Here is a 22,632-nt window from a genome sequence, read left to right as displayed (position 1 = left end):
TAACCAACGTGTTGAATGCAGGATGTTGACTGTCACCAATATTATTTATTACCAAAGTTAATAATGATATACTGAGTCGATCATTCATACACCTAGCATCCATGCTGTAATGGGCTCACAATGTTGCTATTCACTATTTCTCCAACAGCGTAAATTATCTTAGCAGGGTTGGGAGTCATCTGCTCTGATACCATGTTAAGGTTTCCGGATTGGTGCAATATGTAATAGCATTGCCTTGTAATCAGGTATATGTTTTCCATATGCAACATCCTCTTTTTATATTGAACATAGGTCATGAATAGACATGTCCCTTCATGGGACACGTCTATTCAATAATCAAACAATTATTTTATATAAACTTAACAATTGTTGTATATATATATTTCCCTCATATAATAAGTTTATATCTCACATAACATTATATCTCATATATGATTACATGTGATTACGTGTACAATCATATAGTTATCCGATTGAAGCTACCAAACATTAACATTATTGAATGATCACCTTAGTCTTGGTTACCTACACAAAGATGTTCATTTGATAGATCCATTAGCAAATGCTTTAGGTGTACATGCATTTGGACCAAAAACTTTAATTGAGATGTTGAAATCAATTTGCAATAATAGGAATGACTTAGACAACTTGGGCTTGACCTGGCTAGGCTCGTTGCTTGCTGCTCTTTTTGATTGCTTGAGGCATCGACCTAATGAACCCAATATCTACTTTGATGTGAAACAAGAGTCTGAGTGCCTCAGTGATCTCTCTACGATTCCATTCATTCCACTTTCAGATGGATCATATTCATCTCTTGTAGAAGGTACTATCTGGTTGCCCTGTGACTGTAGTGAAGCTAGTATCGATGCCCATGTTATGAAAAAATTCCCGAAGTCGTATTCAGAGATAAGAACTGTACATTCTTCTCTCTTTTTCACCCCATCAACTGTAGGTGATTCAATGGTCAAGGATGATTCAGATATGATTGTACGCATGCTACGATATGTTGGTGTTGGCTAGTTAACAGTGCATGAAGTTGTGATGACACATGTCTTACAAGCTATGTCAATGAGTGAATGCATATGTAAGGATAAGATGATTTTGACAGAATATTTGGCCTTTATAATGCTGCATTTGCAATCAAATTGCTCTTTATGCCGCTTGGAAAGAGAAAAACTAATTTCAGAAATACAAAATAAAGCTATCATTGTAACAAAAAATGGATTAAAACTGGCTAGCTCTGAACCTCTACATTTTAGCAGAGAATTTGGAAATCCTATAGATATGAGAAAAATTCTTGCAGGCACAAATTTGCTCTAGAATGAAATCTACAATTTGTACCTGCAATTTTTCTCGACTAAATTGCATCCATCAAACTTGTCACATTGGCGCAAATTTTTCAAAGAACTTCGTCTCACCAATTTTGCTAAGATACCGATTCGTGGGCGTTAGGGGTGGCTTCCGCATCCGAGGCAGACGGATGCCGGATGTGCCCAGATGTGCTGTGGGTGCTGGCCGAAAGCCAGCCGGATGCACGTGGAAGCTGAGTACACACATCCAGCTGGCTTCCGGCGAGCACCCGCAGGGCATCCGGGTGTATCCACGGGTCCAACGCTGGCTAAGCCCAAAAAAACAATAAAAAATAATATTTTTTCACTTAAACTTGCATTAAGACATTTGATGGAAAGCATTTTTAAAGTGTTTTTTCACTATGAAACCCTAAAACAACCCTAGAAGTCAATATAGAAGAATTCACAAGAGTCATTTTAGAACTTTGTTTGCACCTATAGCCACTTCTTCATTGTGAAGCTAAGTTTAGCATTTTCGAAGAGGATCGATCGAAAAGGGAGAGATAGTTTTCTCAAATAAGTTTAAACCATTCAAGGTAATTAATCAATCCTTTTCTTGAGTATTTAGATGATTTTTTTGAGTTTTTGATGATTTTTTTCAAATTCTTGAAGATTTTTTTAAAGTTTTTTTCAATTTTTTTTCTTTTGAAAGATATGTAGAAGCAACTTTGGGTATCTATTTTAGTAGTTTTTCTCACTTCTTTCCAATTGTATGCATGATCATTGATGTTCATAGTTGTTAGGAACTAATTAAAATTTATTTATTTTCTTATAAAATAGGTTATAATTTCAAAATTGATGTAGGTTCTCCTTTGTGGAGACATACAACATGGATATCACAGGTTTCAAGAGGTGGCTCATACTATTGGAAGTGCAATTATTGTCAAAGTAACAAAGGAAAACCTTTAAATAGCTCATATTCCCGAGTGAAGCTTCATTTTATGGGCCTTGCTGGCAAAGGATTTGGAATGTGCAAAGGCAAAAATGGTACTAGGATGACTAGCGTAAAAATACTTTCATTTGTAAGAGAACAATAAGTTGTTGATGCATTGATCAATAGATCAAAAAAAGCTACTATCAAGGTACTTCCTCAAAGAGCAAGCCACAGACACCCACTAAACCAATTGCATTCTCCCAACACGCATTCTTGCAGGTACTTGTACCAGGAGAAGATGAGGAAGAAGTGGAAATTTCAACCCACCAAAGAGGCCCATTGCACACCGCATTTAAAATGGAGGCAAGAGACTGCGTTGATGAAGCTATTGCACGTTGCCTCTATGCAAATGGGCTTTCTTTCAACTTGGTGAGATCACCATATTGGAAAGAAATGGTGGCAGGAATCAAAGAATCACCAGCTGACTACACAAGCTCGGGCTATGAAAATGTACGTACAACTTTATTGCAACAAGAGAAGGCACATATAGAGAGAGACCTTCAACCAATCAAAAAATCTTGGAAAACTTCGGGTCTAACTATTGTGTCAGATGGTTGGAAGCATACAAGAAACTGGCCACTGATTAATGTGATTGCAATTTCCGCCAAAGGGGCAATGTTTTTCAAGGCTATTGATTGTGAGGGGCAAGTGAAGGATTCGGAATTCATTTCTAGAATTCTCATTGAGGCCATCGAGATGGTGGGTAGTGAGAATGTGGTACAGGTGGTCATTGACAATGCCAAAAATTGCAAGGGTGCGGGTGCTTTAGTTGAGAGTCGGTATGACCATGTTTTTTGGACTCCATGCACTGTTCACTCCCTTAACTTGATCATGCAGAGGATTGGCACTAAAGTAGATTGGGTGAAAAAAATATATGAAGAGGGGGAGGACGTATAGATGTTTGTGACCAACCACCACATGTCACAATCCATTTTTAGAACATACTCCAAATTGGAGTTGCTGAAGGTAAATTAATTTTTTTAAATTACTAAGTTTCATGGTTTTGTAATTTAGTTAAAAATTAAAATTTATAATTATATTGTAAATTGACATATTGTTAACTTGCTTTGGTTGTTGAGACCCGTTTTGCATCTCATACAATTGTTATGAGAGGACTCCTCAAGGTAAAAGATGCATTAAATCAAATGGTCATTGGTAATCAATAGGGTGTATGGAAGATCTCAAATTCAGAAAGAGCACAAAGGATCAGGGATTTGATCTTGAATGAGAGTTGGTGGGCTCGGGTGGCATATGTATTGGATTTCACCGAGCCCATCATGACTATGCTCAGTGTTGCTAATACAGATACACCTTGCTTGGGGGATGTGTATGATGACATGGACACCATGGTTGAGAAGGTAAAACATTCTATACAAGCACATGAGAGTGACCCCACACAATGTGAAGCCTTATGCAAACAAGTGCAAGCAATTATCCACCATCACTGGAATAAGATGACTACCCCATTGCACCTCCTTGCATATGCCTTATCTCCTAAGTACTATAGTAAGGAGATAGTTGGTATGCCGAGTAGAGTTGCACCATTTGCGGATGAGGAGGTTGCTAAGGGGTGCCACAAAGCCCTTACAAGACTCTTCCCACTGAAAGAAATGCATGAAAAAGTGAGGGAAGAATTTGGGTTGTTTGCTTCGGGGTTAAAGCATTCTACATTTACACAGAAGGACCAAAATAGAATGGGAGCTATCACATGGTGGTACATGTATGGTCAACCTTTCAAGCATCTTCAACCTGTTGCAAGCAAAGTCCTATCACAAGTAAGTTTTTTATTTTGTTTTGTAAATTTGTTTTAAAATTTTATGTTTACACTTGCATTCTAGAATTTAGTGTTTCACATATTCTATAAAATTAATTTTCTTTTCATTTATATGTTTTGTGACAACTATATAGGTTGCTAGTTCTTCTGTTGCTGAAAGGAATTGGAGTACATACTCCTTTATCCATTCGGTGAAGCGCAACTAGTTAGGCTCCAAAAAAGCTGAGGACTTGGTCTTTGTCCACACCAACTTGCGTCTTTTGTCACGTAAGAATGATCATTACAAGGAAGGGGCAACAAACCTTTGGGATGTAGCCCTTGAGTGTGCAAATTTGGATGCAACACTTCATGATCTTGTTACAGTTGGAGACGGTGATGATGATAGTGTGGCATGTGGTGCATCTAGCATAAGTGGAACCATGCTTGGTTCAAATGATCTTTCAGCAATTGGAGATGACAATAAGAATGTGGATTTTCTTGCGAATCCCTATGATTTAGAGTCAGACTCTGATTGATCGAATCTTCACACTTCAATTATTTACCATGTTTTTAAATTTTATTTTGTTGGAATCTTGAACATGACCTATTTGAACTTATTGTTTAAGAGTCAAGACTAAACGCTAATGTTGGACACGCACATATTGATATTGATATATGAATATCATATGAATTTTGAAATATCTTGAATTTTGATAAAGGGTTCCGGTTAACTGTTAAGTATCATAGATTCATAATCATATTATGATTTATCAAATGATTTGTTTTTGTATATTTCTTACATTTCTTTGCATATGTTAATATTATAATTTTTATATATATATATATATATATATATATATATATATATATATATATATATATATATATATATATATATATATATATATATACACGTTTCCTCCCGCATCCACATCCAAAAATAAATAAAACTCCCCGCATCCCGTATCCGCTTCTGGAATCTGCTTCGGAATCCGCATCTGAATTGGTAACTTAGCAATTTTGTGCAGATTCTTAATGTTAAGAAGAATGTGAATGATCAATCTTGTACTATATGGAAAGATCTGGCATGGGAAGGCTCTGCGGATGTAGTAAGTTGGACTCTGAATGATTGGGAATCTCCTGAGTTGGTTAAAATTCTGACAGCCTTATCAAGTTCATATAACACTGTAGAGCAATGCGCATGTCTCCTCAAAGTTCTTGACGAAGTGTGGGATGACATTTTTGGCACTAAAAAGGCTACCTATTGGTCTAGGAGTCCTAGCAAGGAAAAAGGAAAACCAACGGAGGCATCATGTGTCTTACATATTCGTGGATATCGCTGGATAAAATCCAAGCTTGATGACCAGCTTTGCTTTCCAACTAACTTATTCTTTGACTGTGACAATGTTAAATCTATCCTTGGCTCTCATGCTCCTTATGCAACTCCTCAAGTAAAGTTGTCTTTTGTTATGTTCTTAGTCATTTTAGTGTGCTGTTCTGTGCTGGCATTTGAATTTTGTTTTTTGAAATATTTGAATATCTTATGTAGCTTTAGTTTCTGCATTTATCCTAATACCCCTTTTCCATGCATAATATGACTGAGAAAGAGCAGGTCCATACTAGAAAGCTTGTGGCAGATATTGGATTGAAGACACGGGTTTGTGTTAAAGATGCACTTAATCTTCTTTTTGAATGGAGCAAATCAGGAAGAGTATTCAGAGCAAGGTGAGGCTTCTCAGCATTCACATTTTGAATATATTTCAATAAATGTTTTTTAGTTGAGCACCTTTTGATATAGCATCTTACGTAGTCCAATAAAATGTGAGAAATTAAAGCAATGGCCCTTGAAATCTAAGCACTCTGTTAATTGGTTACGCCTTTATGTAATTAACTAGATTTATTTCTGATTACTATGTTTGCAGTAGACTTTGTTCTATGCATTATTGAAGATTTGTTTGACAATAGAAGATTTGAATTTAGGATGCTTCATGTGTTTTTCCTATGATTTACTAATTTGTCCATCAGAAATAACAGTAGCCTAATACCAGACAGGTCATGTTAATAGGCATAAAATACATTTCCAAGCTAGCATTGTTTATATTAACTACATTATGCAGCAGTTGAATGAAATATTATCCTGTCATCAGTGACCAAGTATATCTCATTTTCGAATTCTGTCAAAGATATATCTTTGAAGGCTTATTATTATAATATTTGTATCAATCATAAGTTATAGAGGTGGATACTTAGCCCCTTCTATACGTAACTTCCAAGGCAAGGTTTTATTTTTGAATGCCACTCTTAAATGTGCATTGAAGGACCAAATGTTACTTGCAATAATGGAATAAATGCTTCAGAATTCTTGGACACTCAGAGCTGATTGCACTTAAGGTTAAGATATATATGCTGTAAAGGATGAAAGATTGAAGACATAAAGAATGTAGTTTGCGACCCATTAAGTTGTTTGATATAATAGGCCTTGAATGGATTTATAAATCAACGAATGTTGTTGCTGATATGTTAGCTTCTGTAGCATCCAAGTTTGATGTGAGGTTAGATCCTTGTCACAGCTAATACATCTTTGAAGTTGTTATGAGACTGAACATACTTGGTAGCATTCACAACGAACACATATATAATGAGATGAATTGACTGATCAAGCCACCTCCCTCTCGCCCCGTGTGCAGTGGTTTTGGTCTGGTCTCAGTTCACCCATGCGTTCCCCAAGGTACTGCCTGGGCACTCTAAGTCCTTGGGCGGTACCATAAACTGGTTCTTGCCATTGGGCTTCAAAAACATTCAAAGACATTTTTTCACAACAGAATATTAAATAAAAGCATCAGCTTCATTTTAAAGTGAAGGCATAGTCTTTGTTAAACTCATTTAACAAACACAAAAGGCGAATACAATATTTTTCCATGTTACCATTGTCAGGTTTCTGTTGGTAAACAGATTTGTCACTGCGAAATTGTCTTGAACATTGATTCTTTTTGCCCTATGAGAAGTGATGTAATTGGGCCAACAGTTGGAGAAATTGCAATTGGATCACAATCTAATCAAAATCTTCCTTTGCATTTGAGAGGCGCAACTCCTTGGTTTGATGAGGATGTTTATATATTTTCAAAGTACATTTTTACCTAGTTTCGGGGTGGCTGGGTTTCCCCTCATGGGTTCTTTTTTTGATCGACATGACGATTGTAACTCTTTTTGAATATTAATATAATGAATTTCTTGTTACCGATAAAATAAAATAAAAACTACATTTTTACCTGAAAATATTAAAAGGAGAAAGAAAAACTACAAGAAATAGGTGGAAGAAACCCCAATAGTAGACATACAAATACCATATGAGATTCCCAAAGGGTAACAGATTACATAGGGGATTTAAGTATTGGATAAGTATGATATGTGAAATCAATGAAAGAAAGGAAATATATTTCCACATACAAGGTAGCCTTAACATTTTCTAACTGAGATACAAGGGTGTGAACATAATCTTTTGCATGTATCCAAATTACTCAAACCAATTACCAATTTAACTTACGAGAAATTGACAGCAATAATTGGAAAACATATTTATGACATATGAATCAAATCCATTCCTGGTTATTGTTTTGCAAATATACAAGTTCAAAAACCTTCAAGTACAAGTATGAACATAAAAGTTTTCCATAAGTCTTACACAAATCTGTAGAGTTTCTTCCCTTTTGCAAAAAGTTCCCTGTCCACACCCCTTTTACATTACAAATTGTCTCCTATTTATAGGCTCCTTTGAAAACTAATTACTTTTGGGTTAGTAACTAACTCTTTTTGCGCAAACTAATTACTTTTGGGTTAGTAACTAACTCATTTTTGCGCAAAAAGAGTTAAGTTTGAAACAACTTGATTTTCACGCAAAGAGAGTCCATTTCTTGACTCTAGTTACAATGAGTAACATTAAATTGCAACTTTTTACAAAATAAAGGTAACTTTCAATTGCTTCATTTGTCATTGTTGCCATCTCACAATTAATTCTTTTTGAGGATGAAAAAGCTCTTTGTTCGCACAATGAAGAATACTTATTACTAACAGTATCAAAGCACCAATAACCTTCAGTCCTCCCATTGTATGCCAAATATATGAATCTATGGATGTCTTGAATTGAGAGTGCCAATAACATCTCATAAACACTCATAAAGTGCCACAAATCATATATCTTGAAATCTGCAGGCTGAAACACCTGTACGTTGAAGTTGATACCATGACATGATTTGTTTTTGAGGACTTGCTCTTTTAATATCACAAATCTTCCCACACTTGCACCTTTGAATAATGAATTATAGTTCATCAGTCTTGCCAAGCCTATAAGGGACAAATACGAAGTAATATTTAACTGATCCAAACATGGTTGCCAAACTACCACCATCACATTCAACATCTCCGTCTGCCACATGTTACCATTCTCAAGTGTTTTCTTTGTTTTTGTCATGGTTATCTTCACTTGTTCATGTGTTTTCATGCATTGTGTCACTAGCTTTCTTTAGTGAACTCTGCGTTGCTTCACAATACCCATCTTTGAATTCTGATTTTCTTACATGTCATCTCATTGAAAACAAATCAGGTGATCTTCATGGGTCATAAAAGAAAAGTTCTGATAACATCTCACAAACATTCAGAAAGTGCCACAAATCATATATCTTGAAATCTACAGGCTGAAACACCTGTACGTTGAAGTTGATATCATGACATGATTTTTTTTAAGGACTTGCTCTTTTAATATCATAAATCTTCCCACACTTTCACCTTTGAATAGTGAATTATAGTTCATCAGTCTTGCCAAGTAATATTTAACTGATCCAAACATGGTTGCCAAACTACCCCCATCACATTCGACATCCTCATCTGCAACATGTTACCATTCTTAAGTGTTTTCTTCTTTGTTTTTGTCATGGTTACCTTCACTTGTTCGTGTGTTTCCATGTATTGTGTCACTACCTTTTTTTAGTGAGACTCTGCGTTGCTTCACAATACCCATCTTTGAAACAAACTTTTCTTTTGTGACCCATGAAGATCACCTGATTTGTTTTCAATGAGATGACATATAAAAAAATCAGAATTATTTGAAATCTTGGATTCTTTTTAATTTTATATTTTGTCCACCCTATCCATGTCAATATTGCATACTTTTAAATAATTTATCATGTTTAACATACATGTCTTACAAATTTCTCATTTCACTTCAATATTATTACTCATGATCATAACCATTCGAGAAAGCACATCCTATGAAGCATTTTGTCAGATGACTATAATTCATTGCTTTATTAGGCCCCCCTTGAATTATTTGATATTTTGTCACCTGTAACAAGGTTCTTACTTCTTGTTCATTGAATAATTCAATCAAACAATCGATGCGCGTTGTCTACGTTCTACAGGCCACACACGAGGGAACTTTGCCAAAAAATTATTCTTCAACATTTTGCATGCATGATTAGAACAGATGTTTATGACCTTTTTCATGCTTGTCATTTTTAATGCACATGTATCAATGCATTTCCAAGCATAATATCTGACCAAAAAGTGCCCATCCAGTATGCTTAGATGGATTTCCATAACGTGTCAGGAGTTCTCATTCCTTTCCACGAGACTATGTGTCTCTGACGCATTGTGTGAAACAATTGAGGTGCATGCTGGATGATTCCACATTTGGGATATGTTTTCATGCCTCCATTTTGGTGCGGTAGGGAAGACATCAATCTAGAGGAGATAATAGAATTCGAGCCTTGTACTTTTTAATAGCATATACTTGAAAACTTCCAAAACCTTTATCAATGAATCAACAACCTTGCATTCCTTTGTTTATTGCTTTTTGTAGGACGTCATCTTTGCATTTTGATGAATATGTCACATGTTTTTGTCTATGATTCCATTTTTCTGTGAGCTGGGGTATCTACAAAGACAGCACAGATTATTTTCTTTTTCTATAAATAAAATGAATAATTCGTTATCCAAGTCATCATCCACTTTCATATTGTCTTTAGTTTCTTGGAGATTTTCCTCGGGAGATTGTGTGTGACTATTTCATAACACAAGAATATTTTTTAACATCCTTGAGAAGCAATTACTATTTAATACAGCTGTTTGTGCTAACTGTTACGCAGCTGCCTTTTGTATAAAAATTGTATGAATTTATTATAGGAGAATCCATCAACACAGGATACTGTATTAATCCGAGTAATCCACAAACAACGAAAATCTCGCTTCCGCTTGATTCTATCTTGGTGAGCAGGAACTAAAGCTCTCATTTTCTGTTGGTTTGCACCCCTCAAATGTTTTGAATGGGCTTCTCGAGAGCCTAATACAAATGCAGGAATCTTTTTTCACAACTTTTTTTGCAATATGCCCACGTTTAACTCTGGTCATTTAAGTTGATCAATCACTTTTTTTTAAGAATAGTACTGATTTTTCTAATGTACAAAATATAGATTCCAATGGTTTTTGCTACTCTACCTTCCCAACCATAATTCTTTTCAGTTAGGCACCTTCCAAGTAGGCTGGGGATTAGACCTTGCACTTAACTGATAAAGAAAATAAGTATATATAATATATATTTTGTTTTATTATGGATTTCTATGTTTCTATGGTTATTTCTTAAACGGTAAGGTTCTCTCTATTCGCCAGAGCCTTCAGATATGAGATGATTATTTGGTGACTTGTATATTTTGCATCTCTAGCTCTACTCTTACTACCCTCCCCCCTTGAATTATAGAAACTGTCAAGATTTATAGAATACAATAACATGATGTATTTGTGAGAGCTCGTAAGATAGCTGACCTTTTGTCTGTTCTCACAACAATATAAACATAATCTCTATTGCATCTTTCTTCGCTGAAAGGTCAATGAGGAAGTGCTTTTCATCCTACATGAAGGTGATTGGATTTGCGTCAATTTAAACCATAAATTTCATTTTCCCTGGTACAAGGGAACTTGCAGATCATCAAGGTTACCAAAAATGCCACCCCCCAACCTAGACATGCATATTGCTGTATCTGATATGGATATGAATACGAAACGACACAAATACGGAGGGAAATTCGTTTCTACCCATATTTTCAGAGTCGTCTTTTCCAAACCCGTACCAGAAACGGTGACTGCAAATTGCTAAAAAATTAGAGCCGAATTTAGGAAAAAAACCAGTGACCTATAGTTTTAAACGGGAGTAACTTTAGCAAACAGAAGAACTGTCGTTTTTCAAAGAGAATAACTGTCGTTTTTGCAAATAGTGAATATGAATTCTAAAAATGAATGAATCAAACTTAGCAAAATCTTCAATTAACTACAGATTTAATGGGAAAAATAAAAATAAGTTGTTATAAATAAATCCTCCAATCGATTGAATAATGCAATTTATGATTGGTATTCCTGTTCTGCATCGATTTGCTAAGCTAAAGGATTTCTTTTGGAGTTCTTTGTCAATGTTGGGCATTTTAAACAGGTATACGATTGCTGGTGATTTCTCTGGTGTGATTTGCTTTTTCTCTGGTATTAGCGTCTGATTTCTCTGGCGTGATTTGCGTCCATTGTTTTTTGTCGCAGCGCACAGGTAAAGTCTTAGTTTTATTTTCATTTTTTTTTTAATATGATTCCAATTTCATATAGTTCAAATTTAATGTTAATTTTCAATCTTATAATAATAAAATTATTATATAGTTTAGAAAAGTGAATAAATAAATATAAAGTAAAATAGTTTAATTTTAATATTATTTAGTTTTTAAAATAAGTTAAATTTAAAATTAAAATTAGAATTTTTCAATTACTAAATTTTAAATTAAATTTTTTATATTTTTATTTATTTTTGTTAAAATTTAAACTTTATAAAAATCATTAAATAACATTATTAATTATATAGATATTTTGACGAAATTAATTAATATTATAAGTATATTTAATTTATTATTAAATTATAAAATAATTTAGATTTAAGTTTTAAAGTTATATTCTTGTAAAATTAAATTTGAGATAAGAATTATTTGACGTATATTTAAGCTAATCATTTTATAAATTATAATTTTAAATTTGTACTTTATAAAATCAATGTAAATTTGTTTTTATTTCATAATTTTACTAACTTTTTATTTTTTCAAGACTGTAATCATGGCATCATTGTTAGGGGATATCAGAGCATCAAAAAATGACTAGTGGATCAAACCAAATGCTAAATATCCATTATGGAAACATGTAACCATCATCGAAAAATTTCAAGGTGGCGGAGGTTTTAAATGGAGGTGTCATGAGTGTCTAATTGATTATAATGGTTCTTATATGAGGATTCGTGGACACCTTTGTCACATAAAAGGTACAGTTGTGAAGTGTGCCCTGGTCCAAAGGTTGATGGTCAACCAGGGAAGGGATTGTCACGTGAGAAGATTGCAAAGTATCAAACAGAAGAGGACGAAGCTAATAGTAAGGTCAAGTCTCAATAGGCCTGCTTTGTATCCAACTTTAGGAACATCTACTGGTGACAAGAGGTGCAATTTAGGACCTCTTGAAAAGGCATTTAATTTGCAAAGTCAAGATGATACGGATCAAAGTATTACACATTGTCTATATGCAAATGGAATTTCATTTAATGTGGTTTGCTCCCCATATTGGCAAGAGATGGTTAGGTCTATTAATGAAGCTCCAAAAGGATACAAAAGCCTAGGGTACGAGAAGGTCTGTACTACTCTTTTGTTTAAAGAAAAACATATTATTGATAGACAGGTGCAAGTGATCCGAGATTCATGGAAAATTTCAAGGGTTTCCATCATTTGTGATGGATGGAGGGATGCTAGAAATAGGCCACTAATGAGCGCAAAGGGGGCAATGTTTTTTAGAGTGGTGGGATGCAAGGCTAAAGAGAAAGATACACAGTTTATTGCTAACATTCTAATTGAAGCAATTGAATCTGTGGGGCTAGAAAGTGTTGTTCAAGTGATCACAGATAATGCAAAAGTATGTAGAGCAGTTGGGTTGGTCGTGGAAGCAAGATATCCTAAAATTTGGTGGACTCCTTGTGTAGTTCATCCTTTGTAATTTGATGCTACAAAAAATTGGCAAAAAATTCAATGGATACAAAAGCTTTATGAAGAAGCCAAAGAAATTCAGATGTTTATTTGTAATCATCACATGTCACAGGCCATTTATAGACAATTCGCCAAGCTGGAGTTATTAAAGGTAAATTTCTTGTCTTAAAAATTAAAAATATTCAAATCTTTTTTAATTCAAATGTATTTATGATCTATATGTTTTTAAAAATAATTATTTTTTGATTGAAGGTGGTTAAAATACGCTTTGCCACACACTACATTGTTCTCAAAAGGCTTGTTGATGTCAAACAAGCTTTGAAAAGTATGGTGATTAGTGACATTTGGGTAGTATGGAGACAATCACAAATAAATAGAGCAAATAATGTAAGGACATTAATTCTTGATGAGGATTGGTGGGCTCAAATATATTATTTACTATCTTTCACTGAGCCAATATACACCCTCATTCGTCGGTGTGATACTGATAAGCCAATATTAGGTGACATCTATGATTGCATAGATACAATGGTGGAGCAAGTTAGAGATGTTATTATAGAAAAAGAGGAAGATCCCTCTGAATTTTTTTATAAGCAAATAGATGAGGTAATAAAAAAGAGATGGGATAAAATGATGACTCCTTTGCAACTTTTCGCATATTCTTTAAACCCTAAGTACTATCATACTGATATGTTAGCATTGCCAAATAGGACAACACAAAATAGGGATGTTGAGGTTGTTGAAGGATATAAACAAGCTTTCAAGAAAATGTTTATAGATCCTAGAGTTGTTGCAAAGATTCGAGATGAGTTTGGGACATTTGCTTCCTCTAATGGAACTTATGCAGATGTTGATGCAATGGCAGATAAAAAAGAAATGGATCCTATAAAGTGGTGGAACTTCTACAGTGCCTTGACTACACATTTGCAAAAGCTAGCCATCAAACTTCTATCACAGGTCTGATTTTATACTAATTATTCAAATAAGAATTATTTCTTATTTGAATTTTATTTGATTGTTTGTGTCTTCGTAACTTATAATGTAATCACTTTTATTGCAGGTTTCTAGTTCTTCTGCATCTGAGAGGAATTGGAGTACATATGGCTTTATCCATTCTGTGAAACAAAATAGGTTGGCAGCCAGCAAAGCAGAGGACCTTGTCTATGTGCATTCCAATCTTCGTCTATTGTCACATTCCTCCACAGACTACATCAAAGTACCCAATAGACTTTGGGATGTACAACCAGAGATAAGTGACATTGATGTATCCATAAATGCATTGACACATCTCAACCTCAATTTTGAGAATTTTGACAAAGTCAGAGGTTCCTTAGGTGAATCCTCAATGGGTTCTGAGAATCTAGGTGGTGGTCGCACTTGATCCAACTATCCTAGCTCTTTAGAGAATCTTGATGATCTAGATCTTGAGTTTCAAGAGAACAGTGTTGATATTTTTTATAGCATGTGATTCTACCAAACTATTAGTATTTATGTATTTGAATCTTGTTTTAATAATAAAACTATATCTAACTACAATATTTTGGAATATGTCGCAATTATGTGTTCATAATGCTTTGATTATAATGAAAATCTTCTTTAATGACTCAGAAAATTTGTTTTATATATATATGTTTTGTGAATGTTGTATCCTTTCTTTCTCAAAAAATAGCTGTACCCGTACTCGTATCCTATACCGTTTTCGTGTCCATGCAACCTTGGCAGATCTGTACTTTTTAATAGAAGAAAACTCTTGTTAGAGCAATTTCTTTGTCTGTTTCAGCTTCTAATCCAAACGAGTCGTACATATACCCTAACACATACTCCAATGCACTGAGGACATCCTCGAAGAGCAGGAGATTTTGTTCTATTCTGTATTGGATGTCTCACGTTTCTAATAAGTTGTTGAATAGTTGGCACCACAGGTTATATTTGAAACAAATGGTTTAGGTTTTTCTTAACCATAAGAATATGAATCTGATGTATTAATATTCATATGTAAATAGTATCAGGATTAGGGATTATTCCATTTATTATGACATTAGGTTTATAAAATTAAGAAAGTCATATAGCTTATATGTTACCATTATTAAAAATATATAGTGGCCTAGCTTTCCAATTCAAAATTATTCTTCTGTTGCAATGTGAATGGCAAATGGTGAATATCTTTTTCTATCTTTATAATAAGTCCACAAGCACCAATAAAAGACTAAGAAATACTAATATCTTGAGTCACTCCTCAACCTGTAGTGCCCCTTGAAAAACAAGGAGCAGTAGTAGCTGCAGGATCTTCCACTGGTATGTGAACCGCTCAACTTAACCTTGTTTGTCTATTATTCTAATGACCATCACTCAACATCCACAGTTCAATTATTTTGCTTAGACCAATTTTTTAAAAGAGCTTGTGGAACCATGGGTCTAATTGCATAGAGCTGAAAAATAAAGAGAAGGAAGATACATATTTTTATCATTAAAAAAAATGAGATTCTTTAAGGGATTTTTTTTTATGAGAAGGGATGATAACAATGGGACCAATCCCAAACCTACTGACATAACTAATAGTGTGAAAAAGTTGAAGATTTTTTATCCTCCCTTAGCAAAGGAATAAAGAAGATCCTGAAAATAATACTATGAAAAAAATTTCCCAGTCCAAGAAAATAAATAATATTTCTTGTATTGCACAGATTTTTTTGGTTTATAATATAATTATAATAAATATATAATGAGCAATTTTTTAATTTTTGAATAGAAAATGGAAGAAAGTATATAATGAACTTTTTTTTTGACAGATAATGGGCCGAAGCCTAGGTTATTTATTATTTTAATATTATTATTTGTTGAGATTAATTATTATTATATGTTAAAGTCGAGTATGTTGTCCTGCATTTTGTCACCACAAAATGTAGGTAATAGTACAAAACTTTTTCAAATTAATTTCTGTAATATCCCCATCTTTTTAGCATCTTAGTGGAGTTCTTAGCGTTTACACTCTCCGAAGGCTAAGTGGAGAAATAAGGAGAAATTGATTAAATTAATTTCTCATAAAGTCATTAAATAAATTAAAACTAAAAGGTGACTTTATATTTAATTAATTAAATTAAAACTGACTAAAGTTAAATAAATTAATTAAGAAAATCTTCTAGAAGGAGGAATTTAATATTATTTTATTTCTTCTAGAAGGAGGTCCATCTATTGGAGGAAAAGAATAAATAGGGAGGGCAACTTCATTGTTGGGCATTGAATGTGTTGTCATCTACTCTTTCGGATAGCTTGTGGAGACAAGGGTTTTTCTAGTTGTTACATTGATCGTTGGGAACAAACACTCCCATTGATTTGCATAACTGAGGTGGTGAAATACTTCTGGAGGGTTGCGACTGTTGGAGAAGACAAATCAGTCTTTTCAATGTGTCAAATTTGTGGCCTAGGGCCAAATTTGTGGAGAAGGAATAAGTTGGATATTGCTACAGGAACTCTACTATAGTATTGCTGCTATAGTAACTTTGCCACAGTACCACTGCTACAGTGCCATCGCTACAATGATTTGCTACAGTAAATTGCTACAGTGATTTGCTCCGAGAAAATTCATATTTTGGGAGCAATTCCAGGTTTTTATCTACTACATTTTGCATTGTTTGAGAGTAGATATCTAGGGCATTGGTAGGGTTTGTAAAAATTGTTGTAATCTTATTTATATCAGAGTTTTATCAGAATTTGTTGTCCTAATGTCTTATTGATGTAGATGCATATTTTCTTATTTGTAATCAGTATTATACAAAAACAATTGCATCTTCATTGTTAGATGTTTGGTGTGTTCTTTGCAAGTATATTTATTAAAGTTTGGCATTTAGATATGCAATATACCTCTTGCTTGCAAAGTGTTTGACGAAATGTCAAACAAGTGAATTAGAGAAAACTTTGGGTTTGACGAAGTTATAACCTATTGGGATTATTACAGTTTCGCATTTCTCTAAGTTTAGTTCATTATTTAATTGGTTAATATTGATCAACCAATCAGCACCAATTGATATAATGGACTCTTTTACTGAAGTCTTTCATCAAGTCTTTTTCATTTTTCTGTCGAAGCTATGCTTGATTTTTGAGGCCTTCAATGTCTTTTCTTTCATTTTTTAGTGTGTTGGTTTTTAGTCCTTTGGTTTCACTCAAGTCATGACTTTCGGTTACCCCTTCAATTTGATCTAACATGGAGCTTAATCGGAGTTGTCAATCAAGAGATATGGCCATTTTAGTGCCCAAAAAGTGGACCTTTTTAATGCAGCAACACGAATTAAAAATATCATGTTATATTTCTAATTTGACATTCACTTTTTGAAAAATATAACTTAAATTCACTTTATGTTATGTTTTTAAGTTACTTTATCTTTTAAATTTTCACTTAAAGTACCTATAGTGCACTTTATGTTATATTTTTAAGTTGAGTTTACTTTTTGATTTTTCACTTAAGTGACTATATTGACTATATAGTTTAATTTAATTTTTAGCATTTAAATCAAATGCTCTAGTAAATATTACTTTTTAAATGGTATTTACCTATTATATTATTGATATGATATGTAAATATAATTCATGTCTCAAATTAAGTAATATTTTAATGAATTTAAATTGATATGCGCTTATTAAACCACTTAAAGTCATCAAAAGTGGACATTTTATATGTCATTACATGTAAAATCCATCAAAAGTGGACCTTATACATGCCATTGCATATAATTCTCAACTTAGAAGGATAAAGCCATTAAAAGTGGACTTTTTACATGCCATTGCATATAAAATTCAACTTAGAAACATAAATCTGTCAAAAGTGGACATTTTTCATGTGTTTGCATGTTAAAGTCATCAAAAGTGGACCTTTTTCATGTCTTTGCATGTTAAAGTCATCAAAAGTGGACCTTTTTGATGCCATTGCATATAACTCACTTGAAATGTGCAATGACATAAAAATGTGAGTTTTATAACTTAAATATGCTATTGCATCTAAAATGTGAGCTTTCACTTAAAATATGCAATCACCCCAAAAAGGTGAGTTTTTAAGCTAAATGAATATTTTGAAACATGCATGCACTCCCAAAAGGTGTGTTTTGCACTATGGAGGGATTTTTAAAACATGCAATGACCATAAAAAGGTGCGATGTATAGCTTGACATGTTTTTAATATATGCATTGCATTCTAAAAGGTGTGTTTTGCACTATGGAGGGATTTTTAAAACATGCAATGACCATGAAAAGGTGCAATTTGCATCTTGGCATGTTTTTAATATATGCATTGCACTCTAGAAGGTGCAGTTTGCACTATAAGTTCATGTTCTTGCCCTCAAGAAACTCGTTTTTTGGAAGAACACATGCAAAGAGCCTCCAAGAACCTGTTTTTGAAGATTGTGGGAGATTTACTTCATGGTTTTTCATGAAATCTTCTCTACTAGGTTAGTTTTTGCTTAGCCATGAGTTTTCAAGCAATGAAAACCTATTTTTCTTTGCTTAAAAACTTTATTTTTAACTCCTTTCAAGGGCACATTTTTGGAAAAATCTTCGAAAAACACCATTTTTGGCTCACATTTTAGCCCAAAGAAAAATCGATTTGGCTTTTTAAGTGTTTTACATTGCATTGTGACTCATGTTTTGGTGTTTAACAGCCAAAACATTTTTGTTACATGCCTTGGAGAAACACGTTTTTGGTCAAAAATGTCCCATATGCATGCAACCAAAAAACATTGGGATTTATAGCAAAGATAGGGCACATTTTTGGTATCTACCATTAAAAACACCTCATTTATTACTTTCTTCATTTCAAAATTGCAAAGTTTGAAAGAGTACAAATGTTTTTGAAGAAATTTTCAACTTTGGAGCTTCTCTCTCCATTTTTGGCATCTAAATCTCATGTAAGTGGACATTTTCTTTCTTGCTATTTAATTTGTGCTTATCTTGCTGATTTTATGCACATTATTGTTTGATGATTGCCACTTGTTGAAATTGATACCATGGAAAGTGCATTTTTCCTTTAAAAATGAAAAAATAGTTCATTTTCATGTTTTTGGTTTTTCCCCAAACTCTAAATTTGAAATTGCATGTTGAAGTGCTTTGCTTGTTGACATGTTTGAGTCATTTACCAAAGGTATGTCTTTCTTTTGAAGTTTTTGTGTTTTGTGTGCTTGCTTTCTGATTTTCTCCACTTTGGAGAAGTTGCAAGTTCTTTCCCAAGAACTTGTTCTTGTTTCATTTCATGCAAAAACATCATCACATTCCATTTCCATCTTCCATGTCGCAACACTTTGCATCTCATCTGACAAATGGGATTACATGTTTTTCATGTCATTCACCATCTACACATGCATGTAATCTCATTTTCCACTTCCATTTTCACTCATCTCACTTTTTGTATCCAATCGCACAACTCGATTACATTAAAAGTTTTTTACATGTAATTGCATCTTGAAAACCCATTTTTGACTAAATGTCACTGTTAAAAGGTCAAAAAATGTCGCGTGCATGTATTCCCATGTACTTGGACTTCACCATTCCTCAAAGACGTCCATAAAAGCTCACTTTGCCTCAAGGCATGTTGCATTTCCATATGCACTTACACCTCCATGAGAAAATACATGTTATTCCACTTCCCATGTCATTACACATTTCATCTCATCTATCATCCGTGCTTACATGTAAGCTCATTTTCTATCCGCATCCGCATGTCATCTCATTTTCCATTCCTCATTACATTGCATTTACATGTAATCCATTTTCAATGTAATGACATCTTGAAAGCCCAAGTCACTTTTTAAAAAGTCAAAAATTATCATTTGCACGCATTTCCATGCACCAAGCACTTTACTTTAAAAAAAAAATGAAAAAAAAGTTTAAGGTGTTGGTGGAAGGTTATTCTAAGTTTACATCCGGACACTATTGAGAAGGTTTTCAAAGTTTCAGAGAATCTAGAATGTGCCAATCTACAAAGGAGAATTCACGACAACTTGAACGAGAAAAGCTTGATCACATCAAGATTTTAAATGACAACGGACAATTCATCAAAGAGAGTCAAAGGTTATCAAAAAATGCAAGACCATGGTTATCAAGGTGAATGCAATGACACAAAATACAGGAACTCCCGATCCTGTGATCATCTGAGATAACATCGCTAAGTACAAAGCCCTTCAAAACAATTCATAGGAATTGTTTCCTTCTTTTCTATCTTCTTTCTTCTTCTTTCATGTTTGTAATTGAAGAGAATGTATTACATGAAAATGTGTAATTACACGTAACATGACTTACATGTGTAATTACATGTAATGTGAGTTGCATGTAACCCAATAATTTCTCTCATTAGTTAGACTAGGTCAAAGTTGGTTGAGTTGCTCCCACTTTTTCCTCCATCTCTTTCTCAACTCCTGTGCCTATATAACGGAGTGCCCCCTGATTGTAAAAATCATCTTTTGTTGTATGCAAGAAAGGTAGGCCACATTTGTGCAAGCATAACTTTGATTGTGTAGTACGAATTTGGAAAAAAGTGAATAAAAGAAGCAATTGGATTTGAAGCTTTGACTGGAAGCAATTGTGATAGAGAAAATTAGAAGCTTTGACTGTAATTTTTTCCTGTTGCCTTTGATTCGTGTTATTATTGTGTGTCCAATAATAGAGCATAGTGATTTAAGAAGCAATCGGAGCCAAAGCTTTGGCTGGGAGCAGTTGTGGCAATACATAGACTAGGAGCTTTGACTATAGTTTGTATTACCATCTCAAATTCATAAAAAGTAGTTAGAGTTCTCTACTTCTGGAAGTCTTTGTGCCCTAATGGTAGAGGTTATTCTTATATAATAGGTTAAACAGGACTTATAGCCAAACTGGTACGGTTTCAACGAGTCTTTGAGTTAATGTTAGTTTATCGGTATCACCATTTACAACTTTAGATAGAAGTGTAGTTTGAGGTTTCATTTTGCCCATTACTTGCTCCACGGGTAAGTGGATTATTTCCTGAAGCTAAGAGGAAAGAATATTGGTAACACCCCTTACAAAATCTCTCAACTTCTTGCTTACCTTGAGTTGATCCAAAGAACAGTGAGAAGGGGGAGCCTTCCCTTTAAGGTAGGAGAGACTTTATATCACACGCTGTGGCTGGTCATCCTATTTTATGACTAAATTTTACCCAAAATTGTCGGTTGCAAATTATCCACCCAAAAAAGTAGATTTTAGCCCAAGACCTCCCTTATGAGAAGCTCACAATTGACCATTGTGTTGTAAGCTCTTGCCTAAACTATTTTTTTTAATAGAGAAAGGAAGAAAGTATATAATCAGAAAAATGAAGAAAAGATGAGAAACTTTGTTTTTTTTGATAATATGGAGTATTTCTTATTTTTTAATAGAAAAAGGAAGATAAAGATGATATGCAAAAGAGAATAATGTAATGAGTTTGAATTTACATACATTTCAAAAGTCCCATATTTGGGGGATGAGGAGGGGAGAAGGAGAGGAAATCCCAAAAGAACAAAACCCAACCCCAAATCCAAAAAAAGAAAACCCCAGAAGATGAAATTTTGGTGGAATTATACTATAAACTATTTTTTGGAAGATGCCCTTTTTAAGGTAGAGCACTAGAAAAACAACTTATTGACCAAATAATGAAGAACATGAATTATTTAAATCAAGAAGGTCAAACCATAGTTCAAAATCTTGTTTTTTGCCACTTATCAGCGAGGCAAAAAATAAAGTTCTCGATAAATATCCGAGACAAATCGGCAACTTATCAGAAATTTTAAAAATGAATTAAATTTAATTAGAAATGCATATTTTTGCAAAATTCAATAAGGACATGCATCTAAGTCAGTAAATAAGTAAACAAACAAAACAAGCTGATCTAGGTGTATATAAATGCAATATGTAACAAAATTACATCCTCGTGTGGAATGTTGATGGCTTGCAACCATATTCAGAGACTTTGAGCTCTAAAGAAAACTAGAAATAGAAAATTGTCAAGTAAAATATGAAAGAAATCTACATCTTCCTCTTCCCCTTCCCACTAAAAAGAAAAATAATTTAGAAACTTTGTGAATCTGGATTTTCTTGAAAAATCTCTTTGAATCTGCTTCAAATCCACTTATGATTGATCTACAAGGTTGCCAAAAATAATTTATCTCCGCTAGCTTCTCCTCTCCTCCAAACACTCAAAATTTCAAAATTAACAATGAATGGGCAAGTCCCTAGGTGTCCTAGTTTTAGTGGTGCCACCCAAGAGAGGTAGTTAAGTTATCGCGAGAAGTTTGTGATTTACCAGAGAGAAGTGGCCAGCTTGTGTAATATCCCTTTCTAGATATTTTATCGAAAAACCTGTGATATAAAGTTGCAAATTTAAATCAGAACAGTAACCCAATATTCAATATAAATTCCAAAATTTAAATCAATTTTTAATTAGCAGATTTACATAAAATAAAACTCAGAAAAGCTTGTTTAATCTAGTGTAACAGGACTCGCCGAGTCAACCTCAGACTTTGCGAGTCCAAGGCAGACTGCCTCTAGACTCGGACTCTATTGAGTCCTGGCAGAGTCCAGTCA

General features: G+C 33.8%; 1 pseudogene across 1 annotated transcript in view; it reads left to right on the top strand.

Annotated features, from left to right (window-relative positions):
* Positions 1 to 22,632, top strand: part of LOC149537308 (protein NO VEIN-like) — a 106,131-nt pseudogene that overhangs the window by 55,361 nt on the left and 28,138 nt on the right. The window contains exons 7-10 of the transcript XR_016357709.1: positions 496 to 1,447; positions 2,687 to 2,927; positions 5,052 to 5,487; positions 5,649 to 5,761. The product of XR_016357709.1 is annotated as a protein NO VEIN-like (transcript). The remainder of the gene's footprint in view (positions 1 to 495; positions 1,448 to 2,686; positions 2,928 to 5,051; positions 5,488 to 5,648; positions 5,762 to 22,632) is intronic.

The sequence above is a fragment of the Cupressus sempervirens genome, chromosome 10 (genome assembly GCF_028749045.1).
Source record: "Cupressus sempervirens isolate cs-2001-9-10 chromosome 10, ASM2874904v1, whole genome shotgun sequence".
In the NCBI taxonomy this organism is placed as follows: Eukaryota; Viridiplantae; Streptophyta; class Pinopsida; order Cupressales; family Cupressaceae; genus Cupressus; species Cupressus sempervirens.
This window is presented reverse-complemented; position numbering and strand designations above follow the sequence as displayed.